Raw genomic sequence first — 10,805 nt, 5'->3', positions numbered from 1 at the left:
TTCTACAGATAAGCCTGTCTTGCAAGAATACAATGAGCTAATGAACAGGGTTGCTTCCATCCATCCATCATTGTCCAGCAGCTCCAGTAGGGGACCCCTACAACACTCCGGCAAATGAAAACAGCTGAACGTGTCCTTGAGCGACGCCTCAGGACTCACTGTTGATAGGCAGGCCTACCGGAGACAACAGAAGTCTTATGCAAGGACCTTGAGAGATGAGAGACCCTTTCCCATCATGCCATTTCTCATGGAAAGCCATGGAAAGCATAAAACACAGTCCTAATTTAGTCCTCCTCAACAGTCAACATAGTGTTTGCTGTGTGGCGTGTCTGTTTTTATTTCTCCCATGTTAACAGTATTGACCAATACGGTAGGCATTCTAACCTCAGCTGACACTCTCACGCCATGCAGGCAGTGTGCAGGAGCCCTAAGCTTCCAAGGTAAGACTGAAATTCATGATAATAAAACTTCATAATCTTCACACTAAAGTTGCAAAAACACTCCAATAAAAGGCTTTTATTCGCTTTACATGGACACATGTAATGTTAGGGTACAATACAACATCACATGTCACTTTAGCGATCTAAAAAATCAGGCAATAACTGGGTTCCACACGTTAAGTATCAGCAACCATGTGGTAACACTTCATACCATGATGACCAGGCACTGCTGGGATTTGGACCCAGGATCTCCTGTTTACGAGACAGGCGCTTTAACCACTAAGCTACAGCGCCTCCTACAACTAACCCGTCTGCAAGATACAATGAGCTAGTGAAAAGGGTTCCCTCCTTCCATCCATCTTAGTCCAGCAGCTCCAGCAGGGGACCTCCAAACTTTCCTTTGCCGAGCCACATCAACCAGCTCCAACTGGGGATCCCGAGGCGTTCCCAGGCCAGGTTGGAGATGTACTTTCTCCACCTAGTCCTGGGTCTTCCCCGAGGCCTCCTCCCAGCTGGACGTGCCTGGACCAGTTCTCTACGGAGAATCCAGGAGGCATCCTTACAGATGACCCAACCACCTCAGTTGTTTAAACCGAGTACCCCAGAGGTGCTGTGGCTTAGTTGGTTAAAGCGCCTGTCTAGTCAGCAGAAGTGCCTGGGTTCAAATCCCAGCAAAACCTTGTTGTTGCAGAGATGACCTGTACTTGTTTTTAAGTTGCCTGCTAATCAGATGTTGTTGTGGGCGGGGCATTAAGTCTGACACAGTGGTGATTGAAATGGAGCAGTTGACTGACACAGAACTGTAGTGGAGCCAAAGTAGCGCATTTATTAATTAATTTAATTAGTTATCAGGCAAATAGAACACCTTGTGGCCATGTTATTGGTGTTTCTGTGTAAATGTAACATGCAATTTTTATTTGCTACCAGGGTACTTTCACAGGATTGGTTGATGATGACGCGCCAAAAGAGGTAATCTCTCCAACAACAAGGTGCTGCTGGGATTTGAACCCAGGATCTCCTGTTTACTAGAAAGGCACTTTAACCAACTAAGCCACGCACCTCCACAAGTAGCATCCCTGTTAAGTCTTAATTTGTCTTTTACCGTATATAAGCTAACATACAGTACACTGACTGGCAGTATTGGGAGTAATGGCTCAGCTCGCCTAGGCTTGGCGGATCAATCCTATCCAGTCAGTCAGCAGAAGAGGTAGAAGTACCTGGCAGGTCTCTCCCTTCAGCAGTTTGAGAATGCCAGCCCACTCCTTTCCATTGGTGCTGATCATCCACATCTCACCCCCATAGAACCAGTGAAGCTCGGTCCACCAGATGGACCACTCACCATTTGAACCAGACTGGGGGGGAACGTTTCAGAGCCCAGCACGGATCGTGGAGCAACAGCTACGGCAGCAACAGTACCTTCTGACGTCCACTGTTCCTTCCAACATGGAGCTCTTCCAGATTGTTGAGAATCTCTTGCAGCTGGATGTGCTGCCACACAAAAATGAGAAAGTGGTAACCAGGTCAAGACAAGACCAGGAGGCAGTAAGTCTGCTTGAAGAGAAGACTACGGGTGTGGAGGTGGACAGAAAACTAAGGAAAGTACAACGCATATAAATTAAGGTAATGGGTGGATCTCTCTCTATCGGCTATAATTTAAACATATAAGTTCAGATTTTTTTTGTTCTGCAAGCTCTCACCTTTTGCCCCATATTTCCCTTCATATGAGTCAGAGCCAGCAGCACTAAGGAAGAGCAGCCTCTCCTACGGCGAGTGGTGGCGACCCACGGGGAAACTTTGGTTTCCCAGTCAGTTCCAGTAGTACAGGTGAGAAAGTGGTGGATAAAACGAGGACTGTGGGCCGGCTTTGTTGGTACGTGAGTGGAAATACATCCAACATGCTAACGCATATCCAACGCCTTCACCCAGACATGACAATCACTGGAACAAGACAAAAAAAACTGTCCAACGTCTCCTCCCTACAGTGCTTAACCAGCCTTTAGACACAAATACAAATAGGGCAAAAAAATCACTGAATCAATCAGGATCAGGCAATCACTTTTTCACACAGGGCCATGATGGTTTGGATTTTTTTTCACCTTTAATAATAAACACCTTCATTTACAAATTGCATTTTGTGTTTACTTGTGTTTTCCTTGACTATTGTTTAAATTGGTTTGATGTTCCGAAACACTTAAGTGTGACAAACATGCAAAGGAACAGGAAATGAGGAAGGGGGCAAACACTTTTTCACACCACTGTAAGTTATTAATTTGCACACAGACAAATATTTTACAACTTGTACCCTCGCAATTTCAGTCAAGATGTCCAGTTGGCTGAAAAGTTAGTGACCAGTTCATAGAGCTGCTCACAACGAAAGTCTCTTATTCACTTTTGTGACATTGTTACCGTGTACTCTCCTGCTGAAAAGTGATTGATTGTGATTATGATTATGAGTTCCGTATATTCTTTGCCATGAAGTAGTAATATGTTATCATACAACAGGACGTCCATTTAGCTGGACAGGAGCCTACTATTTCTGTTCAGTTTGTATGCTGCGTCTAACGTATTACTACTCAAACGTTATCTTGGAACTACTATCCTGCTGATTAGATCATCTGACTATGAGATTATTACCTTAACATGTAAAATTAAAGCTACGGTACATCAATCTTACCGTGACAGGTGTACTTGTGGAAACTGTGCACACATGTCCCAGGAGAGAAAATATATGTTGCAGAGAAATACCTCAGGTAACTAAAACTAGAGATACTGTACATTAACTCAAGCTACTTTATGCTTTCTGCTCATTCAACATTATGAAATAGCAGCAGGCTCATTGTGTTTATTTTTACAGGTCATGAGAAGAATGATCCAGGTTCCTGAGGAGACAACCTGTATGATTGACCAGCCGCCTTTTCTAGACTTGTTTTGTTGAATGATGAAGTTCATAGGGAGTGTACATACCTGCGTAACATTCCAATGAAGGAGAAAACAACATTTTTGGGAGCAAACCGCTGGATAACACTGCTCTGCTAAATGCCACCCAGTCATAATGCTACACAAACACCAAAATACATCTGGTTTTGTAAGAATAATTAGAAAGGTTAGCTTACTTCGTATGTGAGGTTTTATTGTCATATGAGACAGTTGTGTCCTGCGAGAGGCCACACCTGGAGCATCTGTTTGGCAAGCTGCATCTTTCGTGTGTTGTCGTTCTTGTGGTGTATTCTGAACTTAAAAAAAACTTTTAAATTAATATATTGCAGCCTATAAACACAATGTTTTCACGAGATTGACTAGATATCATATGAAATGATAACGTTTCCAGTTCTGTTGTCAAAGCAAACGGGATTGACATAGCTAGCTAGCTAGCTAGCTGAGTAACGTTACAGCTTAACGCTAGCTAGCAACCAATCTATCATGATTCTACTCAGCTGCAGTTAGCTATCTTTCTGAAATACAATAAAACTTAACCTGACAAAGTGCACAAACATTCATCGGGAACTATAGATGTAGCTACATGACAACAAAGGTTATTTGAAAGGAAAATGAAACGTTAGCCCCTTTGCCAACACACATTCTACCTATGTTAGCTACAGGATATGTTAGCATTGCTAATGTTACTGTTAGCAAAATCCTACTTACCTTGTGGTTGGGATGACCATGCAGTTGGAACAGCCCCTTTTTTCAGCAACAGCAGTTTAGCAAATCCTGCTTTAAATTGTCCAAAGTTTTGAAAACTGTCTTTGGTGAAATGGTACGAGCAAATTAATAATTGAGTGTTGAACTTCACAGGGATCTCCTTGTAGAGAAACATCAGCCGAGCCCGTCAAGTGGTTACTTCCTTGTGAAGACTATGAGAAGTGTCTCAATTCCCTGTACAGCCTGGAACACTGCATTTACAACCCTGGTTCATTGTCAATATCCTGGAAAATATTCCAAACTTTCTTCTTTGTAAATGTCAAAGTACACAAGCAGCATTCTCAGTTTTACATCCACTTAACCTAGCTACATTCTGAACTGGTCTCAGGTCAGTGGCCTGTATGTAAACGTTGGGGCTTGACCATTCGCCTAATACATCCATGGGCGTGACAAAGCCACAGGTTTTGAGACATTGACGTCATCTTTTAGCTTTGATGGGATTCACCATTTTGCAGCATTAGTTTCAGAATGTGAGATGCAGATGAACTGAACTCTCATTATTCACATACGACAAGGTAAAGTCGGTTTTACATTCTATCACCCCTTAAACATCCCTGGGTGGACTTGAACCACTATCCTTTCGGTTAACAGCCGACTGCGCTGACCTGTTGCGCCACAGAGACTGCTCCTGGCTGCAATTTTATGAGAGGGAGCTCCATCTTTAAGCCACAAGCATTTGCTTATGGCTTTTTGAGGTTGAGCTGCACATGTATGCTTATCAGGCTATTTCCTGTTACTCAGAAATTGAGGAAGCTGACTCATGCGGAAATGTAGAAGCGGGACGTGCATTGTATTTTTCTTACATGTCAATTGGATTCTGACTTTGAATTCAATATTTGGCATCCAAGATAATTTGGGAACTGATGATGTATCAGTCATTGTGCTGGTGGTTTCTTGGTCACAGCAACAAGCTTGATCATACAGTTACACGCCATGTATCACAAAACTGTTGTGGGGGGCCTTATGTATTTGCTGGATTACATCAAGTGACCGCATACGATTATCAGAATCAGAATCAGAATCAGCTTTATTCGCCAGGTATGAGGACACATACGAGGAATTTTTCTTTGGAGCATTGTTGCTCACACTGTGCTTAAAAAAAATATACACACTAGTCTATACACACAATATATACATACTCTAAAGAGAACAATACAGAGACCGTCAGAGATGGCAAAGTACTCACTGCCTGTGCTCAAGTAGAAGAAGAGATATTTGTGTTAACAAATACTCTGGTAAAAGTAGAAGTACTGATTTAACTTCTTTACTCAAGTAAAAGAACAAAGTACAGGCTTAGCAATATACTTCAAATATAAAAGAAAAAGTAGCCTTATGAATGACAAAGCTACCTGGACCAGACAGATGATACTAGAGAGCACACTGAGAAACTACAGTGGACATGGAGAAAAGACTCTTTATTCTTTATTCTTATATGCCGTTGGCTACATTTTAATGGCCGTCTGCCAATAGGCCTAAAACATATATAACATATAGCCTATTTAAATTGACAGAGACTGGGACTCCAGATTCTGACGAGTAGAAAGATATGAATTGAGTTATTTTGTGAGAAGTCTGTGTATGTTCCCATCCAATTAGATTCAATTTGGTATTGATGATCAAAAATAATAACTAACTCCTGTGAAATTATTTGAAACTTAATGAGGTGAGATTAGGATTTAAAAAGATTTAAAGATGAATCTGGTTTTCAATTTGGCCCAGGTGTGTCTGTTAAAACACCAACGGAGACAACTTCTCTCTGTTGATGCTTTATTGCCATCAAGCATCAGGATAAAGATGGGGGGGGGGGGGGGGGGGGTTAGCTCTGCTAAGGCTGTGTGTGTGGTAATAAAATAAATAAACAACATTGTAAAGGCTACCATACACAATGTATAGGAATCTTACAGTGAGGAAAATAAGTATTTGAACACCCTGCTATTTTGCAAGTGCAGCTTAGGCTTTATATGGCGTGTTGAGGTGCTACATGAACATTTCTGCAAACAGTCATAGCACGGCTTATCATGTTGTTGTGGCCGAGTGGTTAAGGCGATGGACTCGAAATCCATTGGGGGCTCCCTTCGTAGGTTCAAATCCTGCCGACAACGAGCAGTGTATTTTAAGAGTGGTAGCAAACCAATGACACATCACAGTATACCAAATCGCAGATTGGCCTTCATAAACAATATTCTGTTTCCTCACAGGTACTGGAAGCAACCAGTCTCCACCAATGTATTTCTTATCAGTCTCTGTTGCAAGATTTGCAGTAAACGTTGCATTGTCCAGCAGAAAGGCAACAGGTGTGTTACTTTTCAACTATGATTTATATCGTAGCAGTGCAATCATTTTGCCCAGGTTTGATTTCCAGCCACCGCAGTTACATTTGCAGGTTTTAAAGCCATACACAATATATTTCAGTTTCCTTGCGAGAGTCATCCCAAAAGGATTAATAAAGATAAGTCTAAGTCTATCTCAGAAAAAAGTCAAAAGAATTTCAATATCTTCAGGGGGTGTAGCTCAGTGGTAGAGAGCATGCTTTACATGTATGAGGACCTGGCATCTCCAGCAGGTATTATGGTAGAGTCTTTAAAAGAGCTGCAACAGATATTACCTCCTGTGGTAATCTGACTGGTAGACAGCACAACAAGCACTTTGAACGTACATGTTTTACAGTTTCTATTTACAGTATTTATTACCTGTAGTGTAGTATATTTACTGTATTACACTCCAGTTTTTATGGGTGTTACAGCGGGAATAAAAGGCTATGAGCACTGTAGTTTCTTTTTTTATGGATGAAATAATCTCAACATGCCATTAAGTTTACTCTTCAGCAGGTGGAGACACTTGCAACATCAGATGTTTTGTTAAACATCAACAGACTGGATATATACTTGATGCTGATACAAAGCACAGGAATTAGAAGAGGATGGCTTCAATCCCTCAACCTCTGGGTTATGGGCCCGGCACACTTCAGTGTCTGTGATTGACATTTTGAGGGGAGATTTGGGACCCTGCGGCAACTAAGGTTCCAACAGCTTACGGGTAGTAAAGTTAAACATTTGGTAGACCTTGCAACTATCTTTTATTTGAGCTCCCTGATTACTCACACGTTGATTATTCACATGTAAGACTTGTGATTGGCTGGTGTTTTAAAAAAAGGGCATTGTGAGTACAGATATTAACATCAGTAAGGAGTCTACCAAGTTGCCTCTTATCATTTTAGTTTGGACACCCAGTGAGGCTTACAATGTAAAGAGAGAAGCCTGGTTGGGCAAGAACTCTCCCCTGCTGGATCGGACTGTACTGCACCGCCTAATGAAAATATACACCTTACATATGGATAGTCTAATATTAATATATAGGCTTATATTGCAATCTCGTCAACCTACATGTAGGTGTACCTATATTTAAATAAACACACAGTAGCAAAGCTTATGCAGCGTTTTTAATTTACCTGTGTTTTTTTCTGTGAGGACAACTCTGTCCGGCTATTTATGTAGCATGGAAGCTAGCGTTAGCTAACTAGCAGCCAGCCTGCTTCCAAACAAATACTTTTTAATTATCTCAACACTTTTAAACAGTCAAATGAAACACTGGCGGTGAGCTCCAGGTCCTGCAGCTGCAGACGGAATGGATAGCTTCAGACCGCTCACCACTAGTGTTGTTGGAATAGCAAGCTAGCGTTAGCAAACTAACCCCGCTTATAAATAATACACATTTTAATTATCCTAACACTTTAAACAGTCAAACTGAAACACTGGCGGTGAGCTCCAGGTCTTGCAGCCACGGAACGGACCGCCATCAATGGGTATAATGCGTGCCTTTTAAATTACATTTTATTTTTTTTAAGCGGGCTTGTTGGTTAGTTTGCTAACGCTAGCTTGCTATTCCCCCAAACACTGGCGGTGGGCTCATGGGGGGTTGCGCCGTTGCTATCGGGTCTGGAGCTTCCATGTCCCGCGGAGATCAGATCCCGTTGAAGTCGGCAGCGGAGATTTCTAGCGATGTTTCCCCGCTGGCCGAGCCCCACTGACGGCGGACCGTCTGCGTCTGCCGCACCTGGAGCTCCAGTGTTTCAGTTTAACTGTTAAAAAGTGTTGAGATAATTAAAAGGTATTTACAGTATTTAGAAGCGGGCTGGATGCTAGTAAGCTTATGCTAGCTTCATGCTACATAACTAAGCCGGACAGAGTTGTCCCTCATCTGGGGATAAAAACCTGCTGCACCTCCCCCCCATCCTGTTGGCGCAGAGCTCCACAGACTAAGTCCACAGGTACAACTTAGTTTTGCCACCAAATGTATCGCAAGAAGTGTTGCAAAAGTCGAGGGTGCAGAATCGCCGCTGTGGAAAGTGATTGAAGGAAAAAAAAATAAATAAAGTACAAGTACAGAATTTTTTTCTACAAGCTCTCAAATCATATTCTCTAAGTGCTCACATCACATCTACGCGCTCTCACATTTGCACCATATTTTACCTTCATATTCTTTGTTGAACTTTATTGCTTTACAAACACCAAAGCAAGTAAGCGCTGTGACTAACATTACTCTTCTGAAGTGATTTTGGAGAGGGAATTAGGTAGAAATACTCTGGTTGACTAGCATGACACCATTGGATTCAAATATATAATCAATCCAGGTTAACATGAATGAGTGACTGCATGTTGCTTCTCTAAATTTCAGGTTGTGGTCGACTAGCGAGGCCAGCTCGTCAGTTTGATAAACTGACCAAGACTGCATGCCTCTTGTTTCTTTGGGCTAGTTGTATTAGCTTAGCCATGGCTGGTAGCACAGCTTCGGCTGTTTCTTTAAGCTAACTATAATAGCTTTAGCTGGCTGGTAGCAGCTTTTGCTTGTTCTTTAAGCTAACTATTTTAGACTTTAGCCTGGCTGGTAGCGCCCTCTGCTTGTTGTTTCTGTAAGCTAACTATTTTAGCTTAGCCTGGCTGGGTAGCAGCTTTCTGCTTGTTTCTTTAAGCTAACTATATTAGCTTTAGCTTGGCTGATAGCAGCTTTCTGCGGTGGGAAATTGGCGGGAGACGTTGTGACGTTATGTTGCATTAATCAGGGGGTTAGTTTGTATTTGAGGAGAACATAAAACCCCAACTACTGTAGCGTCACTCACTACCCATCACAAATACTATGACATCACTGTATCAGCGGCAGCTGTTGCCAACGGTAGGCTACTTTTCTACACACGGAGAGCCTCACTTCCCATACAAAACCCCGTCGGACTAACGTCACATCCAACCGTTGCCCACATGGCTCTCTGTCTTAAAGGGGAACGGTAGGGATGGTAATATCATGTAAAGGAGAAACGGTGAAAGGTTACTTTTCTATCAAGCAGCAAAAAAGTATTAACGTCAACATCGTAACGTCTGCAATGTGACTTTCGCGCATGCGCACATCGCGATGTCAATGCTAAAACACAATATTGTTCAGCCTAACTGACGGTGTCTTCAGTAAGCTAGTTTGCCACTTTTCTTGGGTTAATGCACATGTAAGTATATCTTAGTTTATTAGATACCCAACATAGGTTATACTACGTACACTGTATATCAATACATTACGTGTTTCTTTATTTCATCTTACATTTTTGCTAGCCTGGTTGTTTGTAGTTATATTGTTTTTACAATATCTTTGTTTAATATCTGTGACTCATTACTATCTAAGTAACTGGTCATTGTGTTTTCTCCCAGTTTCACCCTTTGTTACTCAAATAAACGTGTTACAGGATCCCAGTCGCCAGTGCTTGATGGTGGAAGTTTTAGCCGCTGGTCAGATTGCACCAGCGTTACGTGCGTGAAGGACCAAGAATATTTCATGGTAAGTATACTTTGAAGCTCTAGCCAGGCGCCCATTCCTCGCCTTAAACAATATGAGTCATTCAGTAAGTGAAAAGAAAACTCACATCTACAAAGATGAATTTGATAGATGGGACTCCCTGATGGTCTAGTGGAAGGATTCAGCGCTCTCACCGCCTGGCCCGGGTTCAATACGGGTCAGGGAATGGTCAGGAACTTGAGCGGACTCAGGTGTGATGTTTGAAAGATAAGTTACTGGACTGAATTTTGATTTGTCAAATTCTTCTCTTATTAAATGACTGACAACGTCAGTATATGACTTACAGTTCTCAAAGATGCACCCAATCTCAACTGGTTATCCTATTGAAGCTAGTACTCTTTTCTTTTCTCTCACTTTTTGTCTCTGTCTGGACTTATGTATTTGATTGTATTACATAAGTGACCTGCATACAAATGACCGTAAAGATTATATGACAGTACATGGTTTTCAGAACTGTACCTTCAGATAAAGGTAACGCCACTTGGGTTATCTTGGGCTGCTCTATATCACCTGCAGAATGCTATACCCTAGAGTTGGCTTACTCCAGATTATTTAAGCAAAAACATCCCTGGGTGGACTTGAACCACCATCCTTTCAGTTAACCGCCGACTGCGCTGACCTATTGCGCCACAGAGACTGCATATGTCTGATGTTTTTTTTTATTTTGATTCTGATGTAGAGATGGACAAACGACTCAAAAGCATAATATACTTCTTGCCGTGACATAACAAGAAACAGTAAAAAAAAAAGAGGTGGCGAGATAGGTTTCAAGACCCTTTTTTTTCAGGACACCCAAACTTTGTCGCTCAATATGGCAGGAATTCTATG

General features: G+C 42.0%; 2 non-coding genes across 2 annotated transcripts; one reads left to right on the top strand and one right to left on the bottom strand.

Annotated features, from left to right (window-relative positions):
• Positions 1-661: 661 nt before the first annotated feature.
• On the bottom strand, positions 662-734 carry trnat-cgu (transfer RNA threonine (anticodon CGU)). The gene has a single exon. It is a non-coding gene; the product is annotated as a tRNA-Thr (tRNA).
• Positions 735-6,162: 5,428 nt separating this feature from the next.
• Positions 6,163-6,244, top strand: trnas-cga (transfer RNA serine (anticodon CGA)). Its single transcript has one exon. It is a non-coding gene; the product is annotated as a tRNA-Ser (tRNA).
• The last annotated feature ends 4,561 nt before the right edge of the window (positions 6,245-10,805 follow it).

The sequence above is a fragment of the Etheostoma spectabile genome, unplaced genomic scaffold, assembly GCF_008692095.1.
Source record: "Etheostoma spectabile isolate EspeVRDwgs_2016 unplaced genomic scaffold, UIUC_Espe_1.0 scaffold00019082, whole genome shotgun sequence".
Taxonomy (NCBI): domain Eukaryota; kingdom Metazoa; phylum Chordata; class Actinopteri; order Perciformes; family Percidae; genus Etheostoma; species Etheostoma spectabile.
This window is presented reverse-complemented; position numbering and strand designations above follow the sequence as displayed.